The sequence below is a fragment of the Eschrichtius robustus genome, chromosome 2 (genome assembly GCF_028021215.1).
Source record: "Eschrichtius robustus isolate mEscRob2 chromosome 2, mEscRob2.pri, whole genome shotgun sequence".
NCBI lineage: Eukaryota > Metazoa > Chordata > Mammalia > Artiodactyla > Eschrichtiidae > Eschrichtius > Eschrichtius robustus.
This window is the reverse complement of record NC_090825.1, coordinates 148434389-148460802: the sequence shown is the minus strand read 5'-3', so window position 1 is coordinate 148460802 and position 26414 is coordinate 148434389. Positions and strand designations below refer to the sequence as shown.

General features: G+C 46.8%; 1 long non-coding RNA gene across 6 annotated transcripts in view; it reads right to left on the bottom strand.

Annotated features, from left to right (window-relative positions):
• Positions 1 to 16384: 16384 nt before the first annotated feature.
• Positions 16385 to 26414, bottom strand: part of LOC137759763 (uncharacterized) — a 144520-nt gene continuing 134490 nt past the window's right edge. For all 6 annotated transcript variants that reach the window (XR_011073144.1, XR_011073146.1, XR_011073142.1 and 3 more), the window contains 2 exons: positions 18767 to 18847; positions 16385 to 18656 (listed from right to left, as the gene is read on the bottom strand). This is a non-coding gene — a long non-coding RNA (uncharacterized lncRNA). The remainder of the gene's footprint in view (positions 18657 to 18766; positions 18848 to 26414) is intronic.

The following is a 26414-nucleotide window of genomic DNA, read 5'->3' as shown; positions in this document are numbered from 1 at the left end:
TCTGTGTACATCCCCATTTCTTGTCCCACTGCCTCTCACCTGCCCTTAGCTAAAGCTGGTATTCTCGGCCATTCACACCAGACTCTTCTCTCCTGCCACTCACAACCTGTCCACTTGGTCAGGAGCGCAGCGCTAGGTAAATGCATCAGGAAGTGTGCATTGGGGGGACTCACTTATCAGAACTGCTCAGCTAAAGAACGGGACTGCTGAGCGCAACCGTCAGGAAGAGGAGATGGGGCCTTGAGGAGAGAATGGACAAAAAATACGGTGTAGAACTTGAAACACATTTCAACCTCCTGAAGGCAAAACAGGCTGCATCAGATAATATTATCTGTTTTGCCTAAACTCTCCTTTGTTTTTCTAGAGTCACTGTGCCCGTGATGAAAATGATTTCACATGCCAACATTAAAAAAAATCTTATGTTCTTCATTCTCTTAAGAACTGAAGAAGGAGGAGGAGACTCAGAGCTGGAGGAGCAGGGCAGGGCAGGGCATTGGGAAACGTGGGTGAGGTCAGCATTGATCCGGCTACATAACACTGTTAAGGTCCAAAGACGTAGTAAGTGTTATCAGACTTCTAAAATATGTTTGATAGGCTAGGGGATGTTTGGGCAGGCTAGTGGGTTCCAAAAATCTATTTCTGCAAGATCTCTGCTGACTGAGTTAAGGCTCTATGGATGGGTTCTTTCAGGCACATCAACTGAATCAAGATAAAAACAAACAAAGGCAGGGAGACCCCAAACCATACTTACTTGCTAAATTTCCAACCAAACTAAATTTAAATTTTGTTAGTGAACCCTGAACTGAATCCAACCAAAGTGTTTTCAAAACCCCATTTGCCAGACTGGTTCACACTAGAAGTTTCCAGCACTGTAGACCCAGACCGCAGTCCAGCCTCTGAATTGCTGTCACTCGAAGGGAAGGAAATGGTCAAGGGTCTGTTTTGTGCCAGGCATGGTTGTGGATGTTTCACTCTCTATAGCTTATTTAGCCCTCACAAAACCCTCTGAAGGACGGCATTAACCCCATTTGATAGATGAGGACATCGGGATTCAGAGAGGTTAAGCAACCTGCACAGGGTAACACAGCCAGGAAGTAGTTTATCTGGGTGGCCCTCGGATTAAATACAACCATATGTAAGCTCCTGTTTTTCTACGGTGGTCTCACTTGTGCTGTGTGTTGGTTGGCCTGCTTTCAGATTGCAGGGAGCAGAAAGGTGTCTGGGTTCTCGTTCTCTTGGGACTTGGGAGATGAATCGTAAGAATCCAGAGGAAGTGAAGGAGCCCAGGAAACAAACGCGATCATATTAGTAGCCGGACTCAGGCTTCTTGGAGAATGAAACAGAGACCCATCCTCTCAGCGGGAGCAATGTAGCTGCTGATTCTAGTGACGCTGCCCCGCTCAACATATTCTCTCTCTCTCTCTCTCTCCCTCTGTCTCTCCTGCTCTGCTTGTCTCATGATTTCTGCCACATGGCTCCATATCTCAGTTCCCACCAACACCCTACTCAGTGTGTGTGTCTCCCTTTTTCAAAGGACAATTGGTAAGAGGCCAGGCACCTCATGGATGGACATCCTCACATGACCAGCTAATCCTTGGCCCCATCACGTGTGCTCAGGGTAGCAAGGTCACGTGACACAAATGTGGTTAATCATACAGAAGATACCACTGTTCTTCAGAAAGGAGGTATGGGTGTGGCGGGCCCGTGGGGTCCCAGGGACTTCTGTATCAGCTTTCCGTGGCTGCCATCACAAATCATCACAAGTTGGTATTTATTCTCCCACACGGTTCAGGAGGTTGGAGTCTGAAATTAAGGCATCGGCAAGGCTGTGTTCCCTCCAAAGGCACCATGGGAGATTCCTTCCTTGCCTCTTCCAGCTTCTGGTGGCCCAGGCATTCCTTGGCTTGTGGCTGCTTCACTCCCATCTCTGCCTCTGTCTTCATGTGGCCCCCTTCTCCCTGTGTGTCTCTGTGTCCTCCCCTCTTATTATAAGGACACCAGTCATTGGATTTAGGACCCATCCTAAAGCCAGGATGATTCCATTTCGAGATCCTTAACTAGGTACATCTGCAAAGACCCTATTTCCACATAAAGTCACAGTCTGGATTTCCAGGTGGACGTGAATTTGGGGGTACATTATTTAAACCATTACATCTTCTTTATGGTACAGTGTAGTGTTACACACACCCCCAAAGCACACCAGGGGCTGCGAGAGAGCAGGGGTCATGCCTTTGTTACTTCTTTTGGACCTGCCCCAGCATGGCGCCAGGTAGTAATTAAATGCCTGCCGGCTGGACCAGAAAAGACCAGGAAAAAAATTCGGAAAAATCAATTGATGCATCATTCTATCAAAGTCCCTACCTTCTATAGGTGGCTGTGCCCAGCTTTGGCATCCTGTATTCATCACAGCTGGCTGGTAAGCATTTTCTGGGCCACCATACCACACAGCACCCTCCCCAGAGACGTGGATTTGCAACTCTGCCCTGTCTGCAGGACAGAGACCTGCCACCGTCGCTTCTCCATCCTGGAGTCGCTCTAGTGCCATCTCTGCGGACCGAACCATGCCTTCTAGTGTTTTCCTGCCCATGAGCTGACTGGCTCCAAAATGCACACGAGGTTTCCTTCCCATTGCCTCTCAGTCACTGGAGAAGACAAACGAGTCCTGTTCCGGTTCAGCCTTGTTCACTAAATGTTCTCTGGTGGGAAAACAAACCAAACCAAACCCCGGAACTCGTTTGGTTCTCAGTGATATAAAAAAATATTTGGATTTGGTTCGAGGTTGAGCAAACTGGTGCAGTTTGTTCCAGTTTCTGGTTCGTCGTTCAGGCCAAGTCCCTGCTCCAGACAGAAAGAATGTCCCTGGAATGCGTCTTCCAACAAGAGCTCAACAGCTGAAAGGGCTGGATGTCCGGACGGAGGCCGCCTGCTCAGCAGGCGCCGAGGGGCTTCCCTGTGGCTCTCAACGCTGGTCTCCCAGACCTCGGGGTCAGGGCCTGGCAGCACATCTGGCCGGGTTCTGCAGGGAAGGCCATGCCACCTTCCACGGACTGGAAGAGAATGCCAGGCCACAGTGCCGCTGAGCCCACCCTCACCCCAAGGGACCCAGAAGAAGAGTGCGGGCAGCTGGGTGGTGGGGATCGCGGTGTAGATCAACCGCCATCTCCACACAAGCACAGCCCCGGGGATCTCCATCAGGCAGGGGCCCAGAGGAGGACCCAAAGAACTAAGTAAATGTTTGGCTGATCAGGAGACAATGGGGAGTGTTGGGTCCTGGGGCAAGCGGGCAGAGGCATTCAGATTCAACCTGTTTTTAGGCTGGTGTTCCTTCTGTGCGGCTGGCTGGTCTGAGAAGCCTGCAGAGGAACGCTCCATACCTTCCTATTCGGCAGGTGTGGATTCAGAGCACAGTTTCTAGGGCCTGCGCAGCTCTCTCCCTCCCCAGCCAGGAAGCAATGCAGAGCCAAGGACAGGCCATCAGGATACTCATCCGAAGGGAGCCACTGCAGGGGACGGAGCAGCTGGGGGCATTGGGGACATCCAGCAGTGAATCATCAATGAGGAATTTTGAAAGGAAAACACATATTTCCACTCTAGTCTCCCTCCCACACGGATCCACATATCAAAGGGGTCCTGAGATAGAGGAACTAGTCAGCAGGGCTGATCGGGTTTGCCCTGAGTGCTGGAAACCCGAGGGCTGGGACCAGAAGGCAGATCCCTGAGGGGCTGCCCCAACTCTGTGCTGTAGGGAGAGACACCCCTAGGCCACAGCACGCAGGAAGCTGACAAACACCGTCAAGGGAAACGGAATGAACACTCTGAGAAGTGGTCTAGTCCAAACACCTCTATTTCTCAGAATTATCTTTCCTAGATCCTTACCCTTCAAATAATCAACCAAAGGGCACCCTTATCAAAGGCAAGTCGGGTGTTCCCTGACTTAGCTCGAAGCCATTTTTATTCTGCCTTGGCTACGTGAATGGTGATCGTTGCCTGAGACATAATCCAGAAACATTTCTGAGTGCTGGCCACCCGGACAGGATCAGACCCCTTGCATGGACCCCGTGCTCTCAGCTGGCTGTGCGTTCTGTTCAACGATGCTTGCTACGTGCTGGGTTCAATTATAGGTTTCCATATACTTACATCTTCATTAGCTCTACATTGCCGAGTAGATGGAATGTGCTGTCAGCTTTAAAAAAAAAAAAAAAAGTGTTATGTTTTTTTTCAAGGATTCAACACTGTCTAGTCCTATTTAAAAAAGAAAGGAAAAAAAATAGCTTGGCTGAAGCCTATATTGCTAACGGGCATGGAATTGATTCACAAGTTCCCAACTCTAGTTATATAAAAGTAATTACTGCAACCTAGAGTAATTGGTTCCATATCCAATATTCGCAGAAGGTTGTATATATATGGATTTGAATTGGGAGAGAAAAAAAATGAAAAAAATGTATCAGAGAGCATTTAAACTACATATATATATATATATATATATACACCCTTAAAAACGTCTTTAGCTGTGTGGGATACAGATCTTTAAAGAAACAAACGAAGCAAAACTGGCAGAGACCAGAGCCCTGAAGACCCCAGAATTCCAAGACTGGGCAGTGGGTAGTCTGGGCACTGGAAGTCATGAAGACCAGAGTCTATGGCGGCCTGGAAGGCCCATTCCACAGCTGGCAGCTTTCAGCACGTGGTGGCCACCTCTTGCTCAGGGGCAGAGCCCACTCCACAGCCCTGGCGAAGCCTTTGCCTGACTCCCAGTCTATGGATTTTCATATCTTATTTGTGGCTCTGGGAACCCAGTTCCCACTCTGTCCCCCAAGTGGGTTCCTTAGAGCTGGAAGGTATTGGCATAAGAGGGCACGGCATGGGGTCAGATGCAACATTCCCATATGGCTTCAGAAACCACTTCGGCAAGGAAAGCTATCCAGTGGGGAGGTCTGTGGACCTGAGGAACCTATATGGGAAAACAGAAAGCCCTTCAGAGTTGGAAACTCAGGAAGGGAGTTAAAGGCAAGCCTTCCTCAGTGATGTGAAGGTGATGGAATTGACTTCATGGGTGTAAAGTGAGATTTAACATTGATCTCTGTTACGTTTCATGCTTGGTTGGAACCTAAGATCTTTTGGAGTCTTCTTTCTGCCACCTACAGAATTGCCTTTCTATCCTGGCTTTGTTTCGTCTGTAAATGTAATAAGCCTACGTTACATATCTTTTACATATCATTAATAAAAATGCTAGAGGGAATTCCCTGGAGGTCCAGTGGTTAGGACTCTGCACTCTCACTGCCAAGGGCATGGGTTCAATCCCTAGATCCCACAAGCTGCGTGGCACGGCCAAAAAAAAAAAAAAAAAAAAGGTAATCAACAGCTCAAGTCACGATAAACTGATTTTAAAAAAATTAAAATGCTAGGTGATAAGGGAAGCCCTCAACCACCCAGGGACCTCCACGCAGATGGGCCCCCACCGGCTTATCAAGGTTCAACCAGGTGCACGCTCACCGACCTCCTCTACCCTCCCTCACACAGCTCCGCAGCTTACCTGTAAGGATAACGCCCGATCTGGGGAGTCGAGAGGAAGGCACAACTCAGGTTGCCAAGGGTGTCTCCTCTTTGTTTGGGTTCACAGAGAGTTAGCAAACATGGTGTGCTAACATGACCCTGTGGAGCACGCAGGCAATTCTGTGGACGCTGGCCCAGGCTACTCCTGCAAATTCCACACCACAACTGGAGAGGCTTCTGGCTTCTTCTCCCTGTTATCTCTGGCCAGCCTCTGTGGATTCTCAGCCTGGCAAGAGAGGCCGGTTTCTAAAATTCTGGCAACTACATGGGGTCTGTCACACGCTGCCTTTGATTTGGAGGTCTTGATTTAAGCTCAAACCACGTAATTTTCATGGGGTTACTGTTCATGCCTCCTTCTCACCTCAGATTTGGTTCATCAAAGTCAGTCTTCCAGAAGGGTATGAGGGCCCAGCAGTCCCCAGGGGTGTTTCCTGGAGATACACTCCATAAGAAATGTCAGGAGAAGCAGAGACACTCTTGTTTCTCCTTCTTGAGGTTCAGCCCAAGGACATGAGATATTTTTAATTAAGAGGATGAAAAAAACTAAAGGTTTGAGATAGATGATTGGAAATCCAGCTAACTCATAATCAAAGTGCATTTAGTCACTTGAGAGAAGACAATGTGAGCTATGGGATGTTCCGTAGGCATAAAAGCGTTTAAATTCAGAACAGCTGGACTCAGCAGAGTCCCATCAGCGTTCCAGAGACCTGGCCTGAGGCGGAGCCGGGGGATGATGGAAATGCTTCTCCCCACGATGGTGCAGGGCTTTCTGCTCTCCCCATAGACTGGTGGAACTGCCACGTGTTCCCATTTTACACACTGACAGCAGTTATGATTAGAAAAGGTTTTGCTGCCAATTTGAGAATATATAAACCAGCAGGACGAGAGAATAAATTTCAGCTCCTTCTTCAGCTGGCCGAGAGGCAGCTGCACATTTGGAATGTAAAGGGAAGGTCTGGGCTGAGAAATTAGAGGAGAGATATCTGCCATCAGTCTTTCAGAGGAGGGGGAAAGGACTGTCCAAAGGTATACTCTTTCAGAGTTCTGGCTTCAGTTTCCTTCTCTTTCAAATGCTAGAGCTCTCGGGCAGTTGTGAGGATTTAGTAACATAATAATGCAAGTGGGAACACTATTGGGAAAGAGGGGAGGAGAGAGAAAGAAGGAAAGGGAAAGAAAAAAGGAGAGAGAGAGAAAGAAAGAAGCAGAGATAGAGAAGACTTTGACTCTTCACCCACTGATCTATATACTGACTGAGGCCAAACCAAACCACAGAGAAATGCAGAGCTGAGATAATTTTGTTCATTCAAAAAATATTTATTATTCTAGATACTGTTCTAAGTGCCTTGGTTACATCAGTGAATAAAGCAGGTGAAAATGCCTGCCCTCATGGGCAGAAGTAGTGCTGAAGCCTGATCAAACTGTGCCTGAAGCCTTGCTATCCCTAGACACTTATCTGAGCCAATGAATTCCCAAAGCTTTTAAGCCAGTTTGAGTTGGCTTTTTTGTTACTTGCAAAGCAAAGTATCCTCACTACTACCACCATCCTCTAGACATGGTGGTACCTGACCAAACCCTGGTCACATTTCACTCCACATTCAAATTAAGGGGGGACACAAAAGATAAAATGTACATGTCTCTGTTTGAGAAACTGGCCACCTCTGGGTGGCACACAGCTCTTATAAATAGCCAGGAAGCAGATTCAGGCTGGAAAGGAATTTTAACAATTTCAAAAAAAAAAAAAAAAGATAAAAGGGAAAGAAAAAAAGGGGAAGAATTCCACAGGAAATTGAAGGGGAATTTGGGAGATAGAATGCAGCAAGCATCATTGGACCATGGCCAGAACAAGCCTCCCCTTATTAGAAGCACCAGGAGAGCCTGAGTGTCCAAGAGCACTAGGACCATCCCAGAGTCTCTCACTGGAGAGATGTTTAATGAATGGTATTTCAGGGTACAATTTATACATGTGAATAAGCATCCTTTGTTCATTTTGTCCCCTAAAACTCACTTGCACTTGGGAAAGATAATGCTCTGAATTTCAAGAATCTCCAAATAAATTCTTTTTTCTTTTAAACAAAAGTAGTGTTTTGTTCTCCACTTTTGTAGGGTTCGTGAAATAAACCCCAGTTGTCTTGAACTCTAATGGGATATGTCACCCTAACTGAGGAGCAGGGCTAAGGATTATGGTACAAATGTTCTCAGAAAGATTTGTAAAAGCGATACACATCCTCCTTCCCTTCTACTAGGAAGTAATCTAACAGCTAATTGTTGCCTTTTAATAAACCCTTTCGATGTTGTAAGTTGCCATGGACATTCTGCTATTTCTGCCTCATCGGCATCTACTCATCCATCTTTTGTTAGCAACACCCAATTTTTCTTGGGAAGCCAACCTTCCTCTACTTTCAGGCCTTGTGGTTCAGTTAAGTCTGACTCCCTGCTTTAGGGGAGGACAGGAGACCCAGACCCAACCAATCAGAGCACCACACCCTCCTGGCCACATGATAATTGGTTTGAGGATGGTCACATGGCCCAAACCAAGCCAATGGGAATCAGTCCAACAACTCCTGTTGAAATTATTGGGAAAGACACTGTCCCTTTCTACTGAGGCTGCTTAGCTGATAGGATGCAAGTCCAGAGTTACCGTGGTGCTAATGGGAACGCAGCAGGACTGAGAGATAGGGAGAGATGGCACATCTGGACCTCCAGGTCCAGCTATACCTGATGACAGGCTCTATCTATGAACTCTTTAAGATATCTGAGCCAAAATTTTTCCTTTTTTGCTTAAAACAGTTTAAGTTATATTTCTGTCATTTAAACCAAACTTCTAGCTAATTCATAAGCAACGGCTGCCTGGGTATTCCCTACCAAGCTTATCCTGCACAAGACACATGCTAACACGGAAGTTTCGAGTAGCTTGGTCCCCACCATCTACCCCTCGGGCGTCTTCCAAACGCAGCTTCTCTTTCAAAAGATGAAGTGTTCACCATGCTGCCCCTCTGTTCATTCTCCCTACTCACTACAAACTCCACTTGTTCTCAAAGCTGTGTTTGCAGACCCCTCCTACCTCCACTGACCCCATGGACCTTTAAATCTGATGCAATTGCTGCAGCCCAAGATCTTTTCTGAGAGGAACCCCAACTCCAGTTGCTGCATATAATGTTCTTGTGGTGGCAGACAAGAGAGCACAAACTGGAGTCCTGGTCAATTTGAACTTACCTCGGCCTTTGGACTAAAGTTCGACTTGGCTTCAGAGAAGTAAGGATGCGCTCAGGGGAAAAAGCAGCTACAGCACCATGGAGACAAAATCTCATGATTACACTTCTGTGTTCTTTTCTCAAAAGGCCTTTAAAGACCTCATTACCCAGGTACATGTGGCACTCAAACTGAGTGGTATTCACATGGACACAGAGAAAGGCTGGCCACCAGCCCTGATTACTATCTACCACCTTCCAGAGAGAGAGAGCTGTGGGCCAGGGTTCTACGAAAGGGCAACCCAAAGGGCAACGGCAACCCCCTGCCCTGAGGGGGCACGTGGTAGGTGAATAATGCCTCCCAAAAGAGGTCCCTGTCCTAATGCCTAGAACTTGTGAGTGTGACCTTACACGGCCAAAGGGGTTCTGCAGCTGTGATGAAGTTAAGGGTCTCGAGATGGGGAGATTATTCTGCATTATCCGCATGGGCTCAATGGAATCGCAAAGATCCTTATAAGAGCGACGCGGGTGGCAGTGAGAGTCGGAGGAGAAGGCCACGTGATGACAGAAGCAGATGTTGGAGTGATGCACTTGGAACAAGGGGCCACCGGCCAAGGGATGCACGTGGCCTCTGGAAGGTAATAAAAGGCAAGGAAAGGAATTCTCCTCTAAGGCCTCCAAAACTGGACTCCTTGAACTGGAAAACCTTGACTTCTGGACTCCAGAACTGTAAGAGAATAAATCTGTGCTGTTTTAAGCCACTGTGTTTATGGTACTAGGAAACAAATTCAGGTCACATGGGTCAAGATGCCAGCAACAGCTCCCTGGTTCTGGTCCTTGTGGTGGGGAAGAAGCTACAGGTGCATGATAGCCTCCCCATCCCGTAGTTCCCAGGACACCCTGGCCCTTCTCCTCCCGTGGAGGAGACCCCTGAGCTCAGACGCAGAACCCTGCTAATCAGACAAAACTGGCTGCAGTCTCTGAGGAGCAGGGAGACACGTTCCTCCACCAGGCACTGACTTAGCTATAGCTGCATGGGATGCGGCATCTCCCACTGACACTTCCCTGCCAGAAGCACTGTATAAACAAAGGATGGCTGACATCTCAGAGAATATGTGCAGCAAAGATGTGCTGACTGAATGCAGGAAAACCGTGCATATTAGTTTCCTGGGGGGGCCACTGTAACAAATTACTGCAAACTTAGTGGCTTAAAAAAAAAACCCCAGAAATTCATTCCTTTATAGTTCTGGAGGCCAGGAGTCTGAAATCAGTCTCACTGGCTAAAGTCAGGGTGTCAGCATAGTGGATCCTTTGGGAACCACTGAGGGGAGCACCAACTATAGAAACCAGTGGTTATTTTGCGGTCATTACAAAAGTCAATAGAAATAACTGCAAGCTAAATCAAACCTACCAAACAGAGTAATCTATTTTCAATGCGGAGTTCTCTCTGGGCAAAGCCAAGCTAGTTTCTTCTGGCCATTTCTGTCCTTTATACTAATGCTTTATTGGCGAGAATTCTAGCACTCTGCATTCAAGGTTGTGTGCTCATGTGTCCCCTTCCCTCCACTGGACCTGCTGAGACTTAGACTTAACTGTGTATCCATGCATGGGCGCCAGGAGGGAGAGCGGCTTCTACTGGATGTAACCCAATGGGTTAGAGCCGGTCCACACTGGCTTTTACCCAATCTAGAAAGCAGCCAAGTGCCCAGAGCTGCCCTCCACTCCTACAGTCTTATCTTATGACCAACAGAACAGAATGTTCCCTGTCCCCACAGATCAAACAAAGACATAGGAAAATGGTGGCCTGAGGGCATGGCCGTTAATATGCCAACAGATCGTGCCCTCAGGCAAGATGTTCCCATGGGCGAAAAATCCAATACAAAACTTCAAGATACAACTCATCTTTCTCCCTAAATTAACATCAACACCTGAACAAAGAGCCTACCTTAGAGTCCTTCCATCATCATCATCATCACCATCATCACCACGTGGGCTATCATTTATTGAGTACTTATACATACCACTCTGCATATACTACCTCATGTAATCCTTTCAAGTTAGGTATTATTTGTATTCCCATTATACAGATGAGGAAACTGAGGATCAGAGAGATGGAGTAATTTGGCCAAGTTCATTTAATTCAGTCCTTATGTTCTTTCCAACAACTGCCGTCCGTACAACACGTTGCTACATCCATGTAGAGTGGGATGTTTCATCAAAAATACTCACGAATGAGGGTTTTGTTTGGTTGGTTTGGTTTGGTTCCTGTTGTTTTCTATCACCCCGTGATGATTCCCCCATTCATGTAGCAACCAGGGTGTTCTACATTCTCTACCCCAAGATGACACCGCATAAAGAATCTTTTCCTGTTTTGACTTTCAAAAGTCTAGTCCCTTCAAGACCACAAAGGGCCTATTTGCAGAGACAGCACAAAAGACTTAGGCGAAGCTGTGATTAGGAAGAGCAAAGCTTCCCGCCAAATCCATGTCAAGGTTCCCCAGACTCAGGAGAGGGAAGAGGGATGGAGGTGACTTAAGGGATGAGAGAAGGGGACCCTGTCTCCTACCGCTGGACTTGGCCCAAAGAGGATGGAGAGGAAGACAGAGGTCCCAAACGTCAGTCATTTATGTGTCGACGCTGTGTATTTTTGCTGTGACTTTTCACCTGTGGCAGCATTTACCTACTGTTTCTCTTTAAATCAACTTTAAAATAACTCTTTTTTAAAACTTAGCTTCCTCCTAAGCAATAGTAGTCTTAAAAATCAGAGATTTGATGTGCTAATTGTATTTTTCTAGTACTCATGAAAATAAATACATAATAATTAACATTTTAAAAAATGCTTGTGCATCACCTAAATGCTAGCTCCACTTGGGGAAATGCTGTGTTAATGTTACCTCTCCCAGGGAACATCGTTTCACTTTCAGATCTGAGTCCTGGGGAACTGGGCATATGATGAGGGTTGCCCTGGGCAATGAGGAAAATCTGGGCCAGGGTAGGGTAGGTACTGAAGATGGTAAAACAAAAGTTGACAAGGAAAAGGGAAGGAAGAAAAAGCTGACAGCCCTAGAGACAGTCACAGCACTCGCCAAAGCACCATGCTCAGTAAGACCACTGGTTTGTGACATTCTGGGAAATAAACACCTTCCAAATATTCCCTGGGAACGTACCTGAGCTTACTGTCACGAGCACACCCTGACCTTTGAATCTCATAGATAGCAAATGACCTGAGTTGTGGCTCCCCTCTGGAAAATTAAAAGAACTTGCCCCCAACTGAGTGATTTGGTTTTGCTCTGTCTACAAACCCACATGCCCACAGGGGCCAGGGAGACCATGAGTGAAATGGGCCTGGTATCAAAAAAGCCACATTGCAAGCAGGATGAGAAATGGCCACTAATGCTTGAACTCAGAAAGAGGCAGGCAAGAGGGAATGGTGGGGACTGTGGAGAACTGGGGAGCAGGCATCAGCTTTGCCTCAGTGCCAGACAATTGCTTCATGCCCAGACAGGGACTCACTTTGGCCAGATGTTCAGATTTTTTAAGGTAAGCTAGAAAAAGATATTGTTATGTGCATGCTCTTAATTTTTTTTCTATTTTTTGGCCATGCTGCGCGGCACACAGGATCTTAGCTCCCTGACTAGGGATCGAACCCGTGCCCCCTGCAGTGGAAGCACAGTGTCTTAACCACTGGACCGCCAGTCCCATGGTCTTTATTTTTAAGTGTTGACAATCCGAATCAAAAGAACAAAACTCTCTGGCAAACACTATGTGGATCAAAATTGGTCCAGCGGCATCCAGTTGTAGCCTCTGTGTTTGGACCGTGAATGCAGGGACCACAGCTTACTTCCCTCTGGAGAGAAAACTTTACACATCTGCCCTCATGGTCCCAATAGCACCTGCGGGGGGAGGAGGGGCTGGTAATCCCCAGGGTGCAGAGGCAGTGATGTGGCACTGCAATTAGGACAACAGGCCCCAGTGCCTGGGTTCCTCAGCTGTGTGACCTTGGGCAAGTTACTTCATCTCTCTGTGCCCCAGTTTCTTCATCTATAAAGCAGTTCAAAGATAATGGTAGGGTGCTGGGAGGGGAAGTTAAATGAGATTATATGTGTCCCCCACCAGGCACATATAATAGTAAACATTAAAAAAACATTGGTTCTTGATAAGTGACTTGCCTGAGGTCACACGGCTCTTATACGAAAAGCCCAGGTTGGCTGACTCCAAAACGTGCTCTTTCTACCAGACCACACGTCTCCCTGTCACGTGAACAGCAAATTACATCATCTGCAAACCCCTGGCCAGTCTAACATTGTGCCCAAATAAAACTTCCTAGCAAGTTACTCTGACACATTTAGTGATATGCGTAGTCACTATTTCACAGCCTGGGAATTCAGCTCAGGTGAAAGCTCTGTGGAGCCACGGGAAGAGCTCAGAGCATGAAGCCACACAGGCCTGGATCCAGACCCAGGCCACAGGACCTCCCCTCTCTAAGCCTCAGTATCCCCCTCTGAGAAATGGGTGTAATGGTTATAATAGCTACCCCACTGAGCTGCAGGGAGGTCTCAAATAACATGACGGCAAACTGCAGAAACTGAGAAGTACCTCACAACCGCTAGCATGGTAGCTGATGTCTATAATTATTTAACTATCACATGGTAACAGAGTAAGCATTTCTGGGTTTGGCTGGACAAGGCCAGGCTGCAGCAGAGGAGCCCAAGAAGTGGCTCTGGGCACTCTTGGACCAAGGGTTGGAGGGAAACTCAGGAGAGGTCTACATCCATTGCCAGGAGGTTGAGAAATCAAATTGGATGGGAATCAGGGTGGGGAAAAATTACTTCTCCTCAATAAAGAATAGAGGAGCCTAGGCCTCTGACTTCCAAATGGGGAATACAGAGTAGTCACCTGGCCATTGTTATTTAATAAATTAATTAACTACTAAGGAAGAAAGTGTGGAAATAAAAGACTAAAATAGATATGCCATTGAAAAAATCAATATCTAAAAATAGTGTGCTTAAGATGCGTGCATTTATTGTATGTTCAAAAAAACTGTAAGCAAAGAGTGAGGGCTAGTTAACAACACGCATGCTGAAGTATGCTAGGTTTGTGTACGGCTTTCTGAAACTTACTCTGAAATGCACCCCAAAATTATTGATGGATGTAGAAGGAAGGGCTAGATGGCGAATACATGATCAAAACAAGTAGAGTAAAATATTAATGCATATAGAATCTAAGTAGTAGGTATACGAGTGCTCCCTATAAAATTCCTTCAACTTTTCTGCATTGTTTGAAAATCTTTTATAAAAAGATTTTCGAAAAATAGTTTAAATGACAAGAAAAAAATAGTTACACTATAATGTTAAGCAGGAAAAGCAAACCACGTGACTTCAATTATATGACACAGCTCCTCTACCACCATGATGGGACTTAAGGCATTTTAGAAAAGACTCCCTTTTGAAAAAAAAAATATATATATATATCTCGGCTGAAGTATTATCATTGGAGATTCATCTGCAGCTCAAAGGCTTCTGACCTTACAGAATCCTCTTTTATGTTTAGAGAGTCCTTAAAGAAAATATTCCTTAAGTTATCGACCTACATCTAAGAGGGAGAGAAATTGACAAGCAGCTGAGAGTGAAATAGATTTGGGGAGTAGCCAGGTAAGAGGCGACCCCTACAGAGATGGGAGCAAATGGGGTCCGGTGAGGACAAACCCCTCTGTGGAACATGGTCTTCTCCCAGCTGCATCATAACATTTGCCATATTATGTCTTACAAATAGAGAAATTGAGGCACAAAGATGAAAGGAGACCTACCTCGGGTCACAGAACGCTTCATAAATATGAAAGCTGGCAGCAACATCTTCACCATCTCAGCCACGGGGTCTGCTTTACCCAGTGCACCTGCCCTAGAGAACAGGAAGTCGGAAGCCGGGAGCCGATGTGCTCAGGTGAGGTGGCGAAACCATCGCCAGAACTGTATGCACAGGTCTCCTCGGGGGCCCCCATTTCATCCCACTACTTCCAGGTGGGCAAGCACCACTCTGATTCTCTGCCATTGCTCTGCAGGTGTCGGGGGAAGAAAGAACAAAGCCAGGCATACTCCATCATTTTCATCCACCACCAATCCTAAGGCAAATCTTTCTGCCACCATATTCACCTGTCACCTTCCTGAGGAAGAAACCTGCAGGCGTGGTGGCATCGTGGGAGGGCAGGGGAGGGACAACTGTTTTCTGAGCATGTCTGACCCCTGAGTGAGATGACCAGAGCCTCTCCACATGACCCGCTGAAGACACTCTGATGAGAAGTCAGCTTGGAGACCTCAATTCCTGAAAATGCTAGTCGAACCGCCTCTTAACTTGGCTAGTCACTCAAGCATAGAATTACTCAGAACATCTTCGCCCATTAAACTGCCCCCATTTTTTTTTTCTTTACAAAATCTGGCTGCTCTTCCCAAAATGTTTTGACTGGAAATTTTTGCAATGCCTGGAATATATTTATATGCAGTTCTTTGAAACAAGGGTGATTTCAACCACCGCTTTGCTCAGAGAGCTTGCCCTACTCTGCACTGCAGTGTGGAGCGAAGGCCTGGAGTCAGAGCCTCACAAGTCATAAAGCTCGAACTACAGTAACGCCATCCGGAGGCCAGAGACACAAAGCAAGCATGTCACTCACCTCTGACCAATGGCAGGGGCCTCCGGAGACGGGGTTCAATCTAAGAAAATAACCACTGAGGCAGAAGAGGTGAAAGGAGCTGCGTTTGGGGACAACTAAGAATCTATCCAATGAAAGTTCAGCATCATTCCATTGACAAGCATTTATTGAGCATCTATTATGTTGGAGGTTCAACCAGAGAGCAAGAGAAGGTGTGCATAACCAGAGCCATGCTGGGTGGTAGAGAAGACCGTGACTATATGGGGGCTGGAGAGCCCAGGTGCAAAGCAGAAAGGAGGTCAGTTTGGGCTGCAATTAATAACCAGGACAAACTCACTTTGCAGCCCAGTTCACAAGCCTCCCTTCCGGGGTCCTCACAGTGGCTATATGGCAGCTTCCCGCAATCCATTTTGCTCACCTGAGGTTATCACCTCTCTGAGAAACCTTCTGTCCTAACCACTCCAAGACATTCAGCATCCACACCCCTAACTCAGCAAACACCACTCTGGGTTCTTCCCAAGAATTCCGCCAGTTTGCCAGCTGCATGGACATCTGTGGGACCCTTTTAGAAAAGATGTCCCCAAATCTCTTGATCATGACACTATGTCCAATTGGCCCACTCTTCTCCACAGAGCAGGGAAGAGGCCAGCTTGCAAGAGGTGGTTTCGCTTAGCCCGGCCTCTCTACCACCTAAGATGTGAGCTGTGATTCTCTGGAGTCTGGGAAGGATGTATTTGGACTTCTTGGAAAACAGCAGGCTCCCTGGCTTCTTGAACTTAATAAGGAGTGAGATGCTTTGCTTTGATCTCTGCCCCAAGCCATAGAAGATCAAAATACTCTGGATTTGTATTTACGTAGGTAGCTCCATTTTTAGGCAAAATTGCACAGAGGGACTTAACCAGTGTTGGCACTCCCCAGGTGTAGTATCCCTCCGCTGCCCACACCCAGCCTTGTAAGTCTGTGCCTTGGCTCTTCAGCCCCAAAGCAGGACATTAAAGGCTTATTGAGCTGCATCTTTAATAATATTTTTTTTTAATGTTTAAGAACCGCCATAAAAATCCATTGGATGGCATTTTTTTTTCCACTTTGGCAAAACTAGAGTCATAGTCTATGTTATTACAAACTCAACCACAAGAGAAGAAAGTCAGCCAGTCACAATTTAGAAAATCACATTCCATTAGCACTGGAAGGGCATAATAGCCGAGCAGAGATGTGTCCAGTCACATCTGTCTTTTTCCATAGACACTGCTCCCCCCAGGCCACTATTGAGCAATTTGTCCCCTTTCCAAGCAGCCTCTGCGTGCTGGAGACTGACCTCAAGTGATTCTCTGTTTTCTCAAACCTACAGACAGAGAGGCCTTAGACTTAACATAATTTGAGAAACCCCAAAGGAAGACCCCTTGACACTCCCCCACCCTGCTCTGCCAATTTAGAGATTCATTGGAGGTTCTTTTAACTCCAAAAAATCCCTTATAAATGTAAGCTGCTCCCGGAAGAGATAATGCATTAAAACACATAGCCATTCACACTTTAGTATGATGTTTTCTGATAATAGCTATTATTTATTGAGCATCTATATGCCTGGGCCAGGCATTGAAGCAGGCCCTTTAGACAGTCACTTTATCAGATTTTGAAGGAATTAAACATTGTAAAATTTTGGTGAGGGAAAGTTTGGACATGTCTGATTAGCAAGTGGTTAGGATGGAGGTGTTAAGTATATGGACATGATTGACACCACATAGAGAGATAGAAGGCCAAGGGGGAAGTCATGAACTCTAATGGGGAACTCAAGATAGGCTTCAGAGGTGATGTTTCAGTGGGATTTTGAAGGATGAGAAGCAGTTCATCAGGTAGCCAAGGTGAAGAAGGGAATTCTTGTAGAGGGAATAAACATGGGAAAGGGGTACAGGTATATAAAATAACATTATGTCTCTCTATCTATCTATCTCTCTCTCTCTGAGTTCCAGCAGGAACACTCAAATAAGAGAATTCAAGAAGGATTTAGCAAACAGACTATTGACAAAAGTGTGGACAAGATACAGGAAAACCACAAAAGGTAGTGCGGGATTCCAGGTGCTGTACCACCCCTGGACCCAAAAGGATGAAGGAAGGCAGCAGTTACCCAGATGCAGAAAGAGAAAACTATGTAGAGAAGGCCACCTTAAGAGGATGTGAGACTTCTAAGTCTCGCAGCCAGCCTGAGATGACCTCACAGCAGGGGAGCCAGAGGAATAAATCCCCCCACCTCTCTCTCCCCTTCCCCTACCCCCAGAGCTGCTGTGGGGCTCCCCATAGGCCCACACCAGCAGGAAGCCAGAGGGCGAGGCAGGGGAGCCTGGATGAGGCACCCCTAGTGGTCTGACTCCTGGGGCTCAGAGCTGGGCAGAGGAGGGTGCAGGGGGCTCTGGGGTGGGGACAACTAGAAAGCACCCAAAAGAATGTATGAGATGTGGCTGGAACATGGAGTATGGGGGGCGGAGCGGGGCGTGACAGAGGGACACGGAGCAGAAATGCGACTGCAATGGAGCTTGTCCGTCAGGCTAAGAGTGAACGGGAACCATGGACCTGACGTGGTCATAGAGACCCTGGCCACCGCTGGGCCCTGGGAACAGGCTTCCATCAGAAGGCACCTGGCAGCCAATGACTCCTGAGCTGAGCCAACACCTTCCTGAGCTTCCCAGGCTGCCCTCTGGAAGCGACCCCAACCAGCCTTGTCTCTTGGAGCCCGTGACACCGCAAACCAGAGCCTGGGAACACAGAGGGGTGCCGGCTGCCAGTGGCTACCGAGAGCGCAGCCCGTAACATCTTGGACCAGTTAAAACTAGTCTATCTCTTTTATTTATATTCCATTCCACCTTTTCCCCCTCCTTGTGTGGAAAGAGAGCCCGGGGATCAGGAGCTCTGAGGAGCAGTTTTCCCAGAAAGACAAGAAATGCCTGTCCACTCCCCCCAAGGGGCTGCTCCAGGCGGCCAGCCGGGAAGCCCGGTCAGTCCTGCCCTGTCAGGCCTCAGGAAACAGACAAGTGCCAGCCCCTCTCATCTGGGAAACATTAAAAGCAATCTCTAAAGTGATTCATTAAAAGTCCTCCAGTGGCAGAAGACCATCACCCAGATGTGAAAGTAAACACAGAGGGAAATTCCAGCATCAGAATGGTTTCAAGTCTTTAAACAAATGCGTGGCTATTTCAGGGAAGGGAAGAGTCTTTTGTCTGTCTTTCCAAGCCCCCAGAATCCGATTCAGACTCTCTCCATCCAGCAGGCCAGGCAAATTCCTACAATGCCAAACACAGAAAACTGTGAAAACACTCACTTGACTCCCTGGGGCCCTGCCCACTTGAAATTCCCAGCGTCCCACCAGCCAAGGCCAGTCGCCCAAGCTTACCAAGCTTCTGGCGGTGCAGCCTTCGGCTCAGCCTTTGTAAAGCGCCGGAAATTAAAGCCGAAGCAATTGGTCCATTCTACCCTGAAAAAAAAAATCAGCATAGAAAATAAATGGAGAGTAAATAAGTATCAGGCAAAACTAAGAGTGTGTATACACTGATAAAACATAGTAAAAACGAAAGAAAATAGGAGTACATTGGGGCACAGATCACATGTTATCATGTCTATTGTCTGGCAGAGTGAGTGGCACATGGTAGGTGTTTGATAAACATGTCAGGAAAGAGAGAAGGAGGGAAGGAGGGAAGGAAGGGGGGAGGGAGGGAGGGAAGGAAGGAAGGAAGGGGGGAAGGAAGGAAGGAAGGGGGAAGGAAGGAAGGAAGGAAGGAAGGGGAGGGAGGGAGGGAAGGAAGGAGGAAGGGAGGGAGGGAGGGAAGGAGGGAAGGAAGGAAGGAAGGCGGGAGGGAGGGAGGGAGGGAAGGAGGGAAGGAAGGAAGGAAGGAAGGAAAGGGGGAGAAAAGGGGGAGGGAGGGAGGGAAGGAAGGAAGGAAGAAAGGAAAGAAGGAAGGAAGGGGGGAAGGAAGGAAGGAAGGGGGGAAGGAAGAGGGGAGGGAGGGAGGGAAGGAGGGATGGAGGGAGGGAGGGAAGGAGGGACGGAGGGAGGGAGGGAAGGAGGGAGGGAAAGAAGGAAGCCCACGTGCAAAGATAATTAAAGAGGTAATACTACAGTTTAAAAGTGTAGCAGATTCAGCATTGTTTAATATTACACTTCATAATTCACATATATAATGTATATGTACCATACATAGCATGATAATACAACTTATAATTCTTAGTAATACAGGCAACAAAAGCAAAAATAGATAAGACTACATCAAACTTAAAAACATTTATACATCAAAGGATATAATCAACAGAGTTAAAAGGCAACCTAGGGATGGAAGAACATATTTGCAAATCATACATCTAATGAGAGTTAATACCCAGAATATATAAAGAACTCTTACAACTCAACAAAGACATCAAATAAGTTGATTAAAAGATGGGCAAAGGACTTGAATAGATATTCTGCAACAATAGGAAAACAAGCACATGGAAAGATATTAACACCACTAATTATCAGAGAAATGCAAATCAAAATCATAAGATATCACCTCACACCCATGAGGATGGTATTATTTGTTAAAATAATATATGTGTATGTATAACTAAATCACTTTGCTGTACACCTGAAACGAACATAACGTTGTTAATCAACTATACGCCAATATAAAATAAAAATTAAAAAAATAAAGCGTATACAAGCCATGTTTATTATTAAAAACAAAACAAAACCGAACCCTCCCTATTTCTTCCTCCAGCCTGGGGCAACCACCAGTCTCCTTTCTGTCTCTAAGAATCTGACTACGCTAAGTGCCTCACATAGTGGAATCATACAGTATTTGCCCTTTTGTGTCTGGCTTATTTCACATAGCATAATGTCTTCAAGGTCCATCCATATTGTGGCATATATCAGAATGTCCTTCCCTTTTAAGGCTGAATAATATTCCATTGTATGTATATACCACATTTCGCTTATCCATTCGTCCATTGATAGACACTTGGGCTACTTCCACCTTTTGGCTAATGAGAATAATGCTGCTATGAACATGGCTGTGCAAGTATCTTTTGGAGTCCCAGCTTTTGATTCTTTGGGGTATATACCACTGGGATTTCTTTTTAGTGATGAAATTTCCCCTGAAAGCTGGAGGGTGGAGCGGGGAGAACCCAGCATTCGCTGAGACTGGGTAAATGATCTAGCTGTCAGATGGTGGAGAACATAGCAATTGTGAACTTACTCATATTTAGATTAGACTTCTAACTCTACCGTGAGTACAGACAATTATGAATCTGTGGAAACCCCACTCGTCATCACAGCCAGCTGCACATTCCCAGGGAAGATCAGTGCAAAGGGGAGAGTTTGGAAACCTGAGAGACCAGGGTTCAAATCTCAGGAGGAGCCCTTATTGGCTATATGGCTCGAGCAGGCCAGAGACCCAATACCCAAGACATGAAAGTGATAAAATGCTCTTCACATAGTTGACGTGAAGACTAGTGAGAAAGTATACACTGTGCTGGTGTGTCGTAAGCACTCAATAAACACTGTGTTTCCTCCACTCTGAGGTACCTCCCCTTTTTTTCAATGTCACAATCTACAATTACATTTCCTAATTCAGGGTGTGCTTTACCAGATAGCAGCTTTATCATTGCCTGTGAATGGAGTGAACTCAGCCAAACTGCTCTGGAGAAATCATAGAATTTTCCCAAGAAGAAGCTGGTGTAAAAGACCCCAAGGTGAGAATGCCCAGGACTCAGGGCTGGCATGTTCACCTGTCAAAGGTCCCTGTTCACCTCAGATGAAAGAAGAGTTTCCAAAGAGTAAGTCCTCGGCCAGTGCTATGTAGCAAAACTGTGAGTCACGTGGCTGAGGAACAGACCCAACAGTGGAGCAAAAGGGTTGAGGATGAAGGTTCTGGAATTAGCAGTACTGGGTGTGACCCTAAGAAAGTCACTTCATTTCTCCAAACCTCAGCTTCCTCATCTGTAAAATGGAGCCAATAATAGTATGCCTCCTAGGGTGGCTGTGAGGAGTAAGAGGTGGGTAGTGTTGTAACGTGCATGGCACAGAGCCCACACTGGGCAGCTGTGGAACCCAGATCTGAACCCAGATGAGATGAGCCAGGTCCCCTCTCCCCTCACTCCTCAGGCATTTCTGCAGGAAAGGGGGTTTAATGGGAAGTGTGCTCTCTGCTCTGCCCCTTCTCCAAACTGTACCATCAGCACCCTCCACATTTCCTTTCATCACCCTTAAGCCCTTGATCATAAAGTTTACGAGAAGTAAACAGTAGCTCATCTACCCGTCCATCCATCCACCCACCCATCCATCCATCCATCCATCCATCCATCCATCCATCCATCCATCCACTCATCCATCCATCCACCCATTCATCCATGTACTCGTCCAACATTGATTGAGTGCCTGCCCTATGCCAAGCCTGACATAGCCATTGGGAACCAAAAGATGAATAGAACAGGCGTCTTCTCTACAGGAAATCACAGTGGAAGTTGGGGAGGAAAAAAAGTAACGACAAGAACAGCAAACACTTATTTAGGGCTACATGCTAGGCGCGGCTTCAAGTGCCTTTGCATAATACATTTAATTCTCCCAACAGGCCTATGATTTTTAATAAAGCTGGTAAGTAGCAGAGCTGGAATTTGAACTTGAGCCCTCTGGCTGCAGAGTCCATGCTTCCAACTAGACTGAGAGTCAAAAAACTTTAACATCAGGTCTGGTACAGACACCAACACATCAGGACAAATGTCAGTGATTTTGCGATGCTCTCAAATGCCAGCCAAAAACCAGCCAGCCCTCCTTGAAGCGCTTCTAACCTCCAGACTGTAGGACCCTAACGCTAATGGAGTCTTGGGCAGAGGTCACGGGATCGGGCTTGGGGGTGTGAAGGAGGGTGTCCAACAGCTCCCCAGAATCAGCAGGCAGCCAAGTGCTTGTGGTGCTTGAACGCCCTGAAGGTTGATGAGTGGTGAACATGTAAATTACACTCCATCCCTCACGATTCACTGAGCGCTATTCTCACACACATCGGCTCATTTAACCTTCAAGAGAGCCCTGTGAAGGAGATCTAATTGCTGTCCCCACTTCACAAAGGAGCAACCTGAGGCTCAGTGTCCCCAAGTGGGGGACACCCAGCACACCTGTCGAAGGCCCTTGTTCAGCTCAGATGAAAGAATTATTTCCAAAAAGAACATCTTTGGCCCAATTCTACATGCTTGCCAAAAGCAAAGGAGTTGGACCTGCATTCAGTTTCTTTGCCTCCCACCAATAACCAGCCAGATATCAGGGGGTCCCTTCCTTTATTCTCTGCCCTGCTGTCCCCTCCTCAAGGTGTCACTCTGACTGCACTTCTAAAACATCGCCCCATCGCTCGCCACTGCCTGTCCCCGTTGCATTTTTCTTCAGGACACTATCGTTATCTGGTATCATAGTAGACTTATTTGCTTAGTGTTTGTTTCTCCCCAGCTAGACTGTAGGCTCCATGAGGGCAGGAAATTTGTCCATTTTACTCTTCACTGTATCCTCAACACCTAGAACACAACCTTAGTGCATTGAAGATGGTCAATGTGGTTTAATTCAATGACTGAATAAACATATGAATGGAGGTGGGTTGGAGAATTACCCCTTGTCTAGGAAACCAGAACACAAGGGCCAGAAATTCACCTGAGCCCCCTGTCCCACCTCTGGGTCTAAGGTTCCCCCCACCCCAGACTTGGCCTCAGGGCTAATAGGAACACTTGGCCCCTTGTCCTCCCTCTCCCAGTCTTCTTCCCTTTCAAGGACACTCTCCTAGGTGTCATGCCCATAAGGGGCCCTTTTAGATGACACCCCACAGCCTCACTCCAGATCTTTCTTGCTCACCCATTGCCTCACACATATGCATACTCCCCTATTTCCAAACCAAATCAGTACCAGACTCAGTTCATTTTGTCAAGTATTTTGAAATACTGTAAACTCATTCATGTGAAGGTATTGATGAATGATAACAGGTGTGATTTTTAAAGGGGGCCTTCTATTTGGATAGTATAATAACACACTAGAATGGATAATTGTAGGAGTTTCCAGTATCCTGGAAACTTAATATGCCTCATCATATACAGAATATTACCTGAGGATGACATTCATTCATTCATTTCTTCATTTGGTATCCCAGCCAACATTTACTGAGTGCCTTGTACCTGCCAGGAAATGTCATGTGTGCTGAGAACACAACAGTGAGCGAGACAGTCGAGGTCCCTGATCTCAGAAAATCCACTGTGTAGCTGAGGAGACGGAGCTGTAAGCAAAGACCTTGCCAAGGAGTTTTCATTCTCATTCTTAGGATTATAATAAAGGGTGGAAACTCATGCAGGGATCAAGGCAGTCAGGAAGGCCTGCGGGGAAACTGCAGTCTCTGCTGGCCACTGATGGGTGACTGGGAGCTCGCCAGGCAGCAGAGGGCACGCAAGCACTCTGGTACCTGCAATTGTGCAGAGTCTGAAACGGCACAAGCAAGGCTGGCCCTGGGCCCACTCAATTCATGAGACCCTTAAAAGGGGCTGAAGCTCAGCACAGCCAAGGCATTTGTGCCAAGCAGTAGGTAAAAGCAACAGGGCAGGGTGTCCTTGGGACTGAGTAGATGGCAGCAGTTATGTCCCTCCCTTTGGAATGTTAGAAATAGAGTCTGTGTTCCTGGGGTTCTCGGTTCCCTGTGAAATTGCCCAAGTTGATGATCGTGACAACACAGGAGGCAAATCGGCTGTCTCTGCACACAATCTGCAGTGTCTCCCTGACCCTGGCATATCCAAGGAGCTGTCGCAATATTCAGCTGCCCTTTCCCCTGCCTGTCAAGGGAAAGAAAGGCTTCAGCATTAACCGTGACAACGATGGGTGACCTGAGAGTTTTCTTTGACCTGCCACCTAAGGTAAGTGGCTTTTTGCAAAGATCCCAAGACTTTGCTTTTAATTCAGCTCAAACCCAAGTTTCCCTCCCAGGCACTATCTCCAGTGTGCTGGGTTGCCCAGTGAAAAGAATCATAGCCCTTTCCTTTTCTGGCTTTCTCTGATGCAACAAGCCTCCAGCAACCGTCAGAAAAGAGGGCAAGTAACATCCGTGGTGGAGACAAGCCTATGAAATTAGTTCAAACATACAGCGAGGCACTGTACTTACTGCAGAGAGACACATGCTGTTCCGTGGACACAGGCCTATTCGTGAATCACCAGGCATAATGGGGCATTGTTGAAAGTGTTGGAAACATGAGAATTTCCTCACTGCCCAGCTTAGGTAATGTTGGAGTTACATTTGCCTCCAGAAATGAAGTCAGAGAGACTCGGCCCAACTCCCAATTGCCAGGCCCAAACCGTGGGGCCACCATGATTTTAGGCTGACTTGTGTTCATAGGAGTCACCCCAGGTTGTGTTTAAGGATCGACTTCTCATCTGCATACACAAGAGAAGTGAGTGCTTTGACAAAGGATGTGCACGGAATTCTGGCCAGAGTGTCCTAGGCCAGGGGGAAGGCTATTTTAAAGACACACACACACACCAGGGCTCTGTCCTATCAGATAGATTGGTGGGAAGAGGAAAAACTTGCCTATGATTTGGTGTGAGGAAGGGATATGGCAGGCATGCAGGCAACAATCTATCTAGAATAATATATCATAGCTCTCATTTCTTGAGTATATTATGGGCCAGGCACCGTTCAGTGCTGTACGTGTATGACTTCATTTCTTCCCACATCCCTAAGATCCAAGTGGGTCCTGCCAACCTCGTTCACAGAAGGAACTGAGAGGTGACAGAACACGCCTATGTCACAGAGCCAGTGATTCGCACACCTGGGATTTGAACTCAAGTCTGAGGGATACTAGGGGTGGTGCCCTTTCTTAACCACTATACTATGCCACATGATGAAATTTAGGGGGAGGAAATTTGGTGGCTGAGTGTCATTTAATTGCTGGGAGAGTGGCATTTTCTTAGCCCTGGATAAGGGGTGGCACCGGGATCCAGTTGCACAGTCCCAGACCCTGAGCTCCTGTCTCCCATGATCCTTTGCACCTGTTTCTATCACAGCCCTGTCACACAGCTCAACACCAAGATGGCTTGTTAGAACACTGTCTCCCCACTAGATCCAAGTCCCCCAGAACAGGCACTCCATTGTATTCTCTGCATCTGCCACAACACCTGGAGCTGGGCTCACACTCCAAACATTTTTGTGGGTCCACATGAATGGATGAATAGAGGGTCACCCACATGCATGAATAATTCAGACAAATGGGCTTGAGTCCAAGCTCAGTCACTGGCTGGCTGGGTGGCCTTGAGCATGTCACCAGGCCTCAGTTTTCTCATCTGTGCCATTGAGAGGTTCAATTACAACTGTATCTACAAAATGAGAGACAGATCCCACAGGTGGAATGCAAAAATGAAAGTTCTTTGTTTTTATTATTTTATTTAAATTGATATTTATTTTCTCCGTAGAAAAATATAACTAGTTCTTCAAGCCTCTGAAGTTTTCTTTTAAAATAAGACTAAGTAAAAAATAAATAAATAAATAAGTAGATCATCTTAAGAGTCTATTCAGTCTTGGACCCCATCCAGGTCTCTCTGTGTCATGTGCACCCCACACCACTCTTTCCCATGTCTGCCCTCCAGCCCAAGGACCCTCCTGTGGTCTAGGGTGGAGAGAGGTCCTGAGGCTTTTCCTTGATCTTCATTCTAATCCTATGTTACAGAGAAATTGTGCCTGTTCCCCTCAGGCCCCCACTCTTGATTCACAAAGGCCCATTTTGGTTGTCTCACCACTGGACATGGATTCAGGCTGGAGAGCAAGTAGTTAAAATTGGGTTCGGGAAGCAGCCCACCCGAGCTTGAATCTCACCACATTCTAGCTATGTAACTCAGTCTGGTTTCTTAACCTGTCTGTGCTGAATCCCTTCCTCTGTAACCTGGAGGTCCTAGTGGCAGTTATCGTGTGAGGAGTCAATGAATTCACAGACATATGGCTCCCAGAACAGGGTTTGGCATGTGGAAAGCAAATAATTTTAAAATTTGTTTGGAAACACAA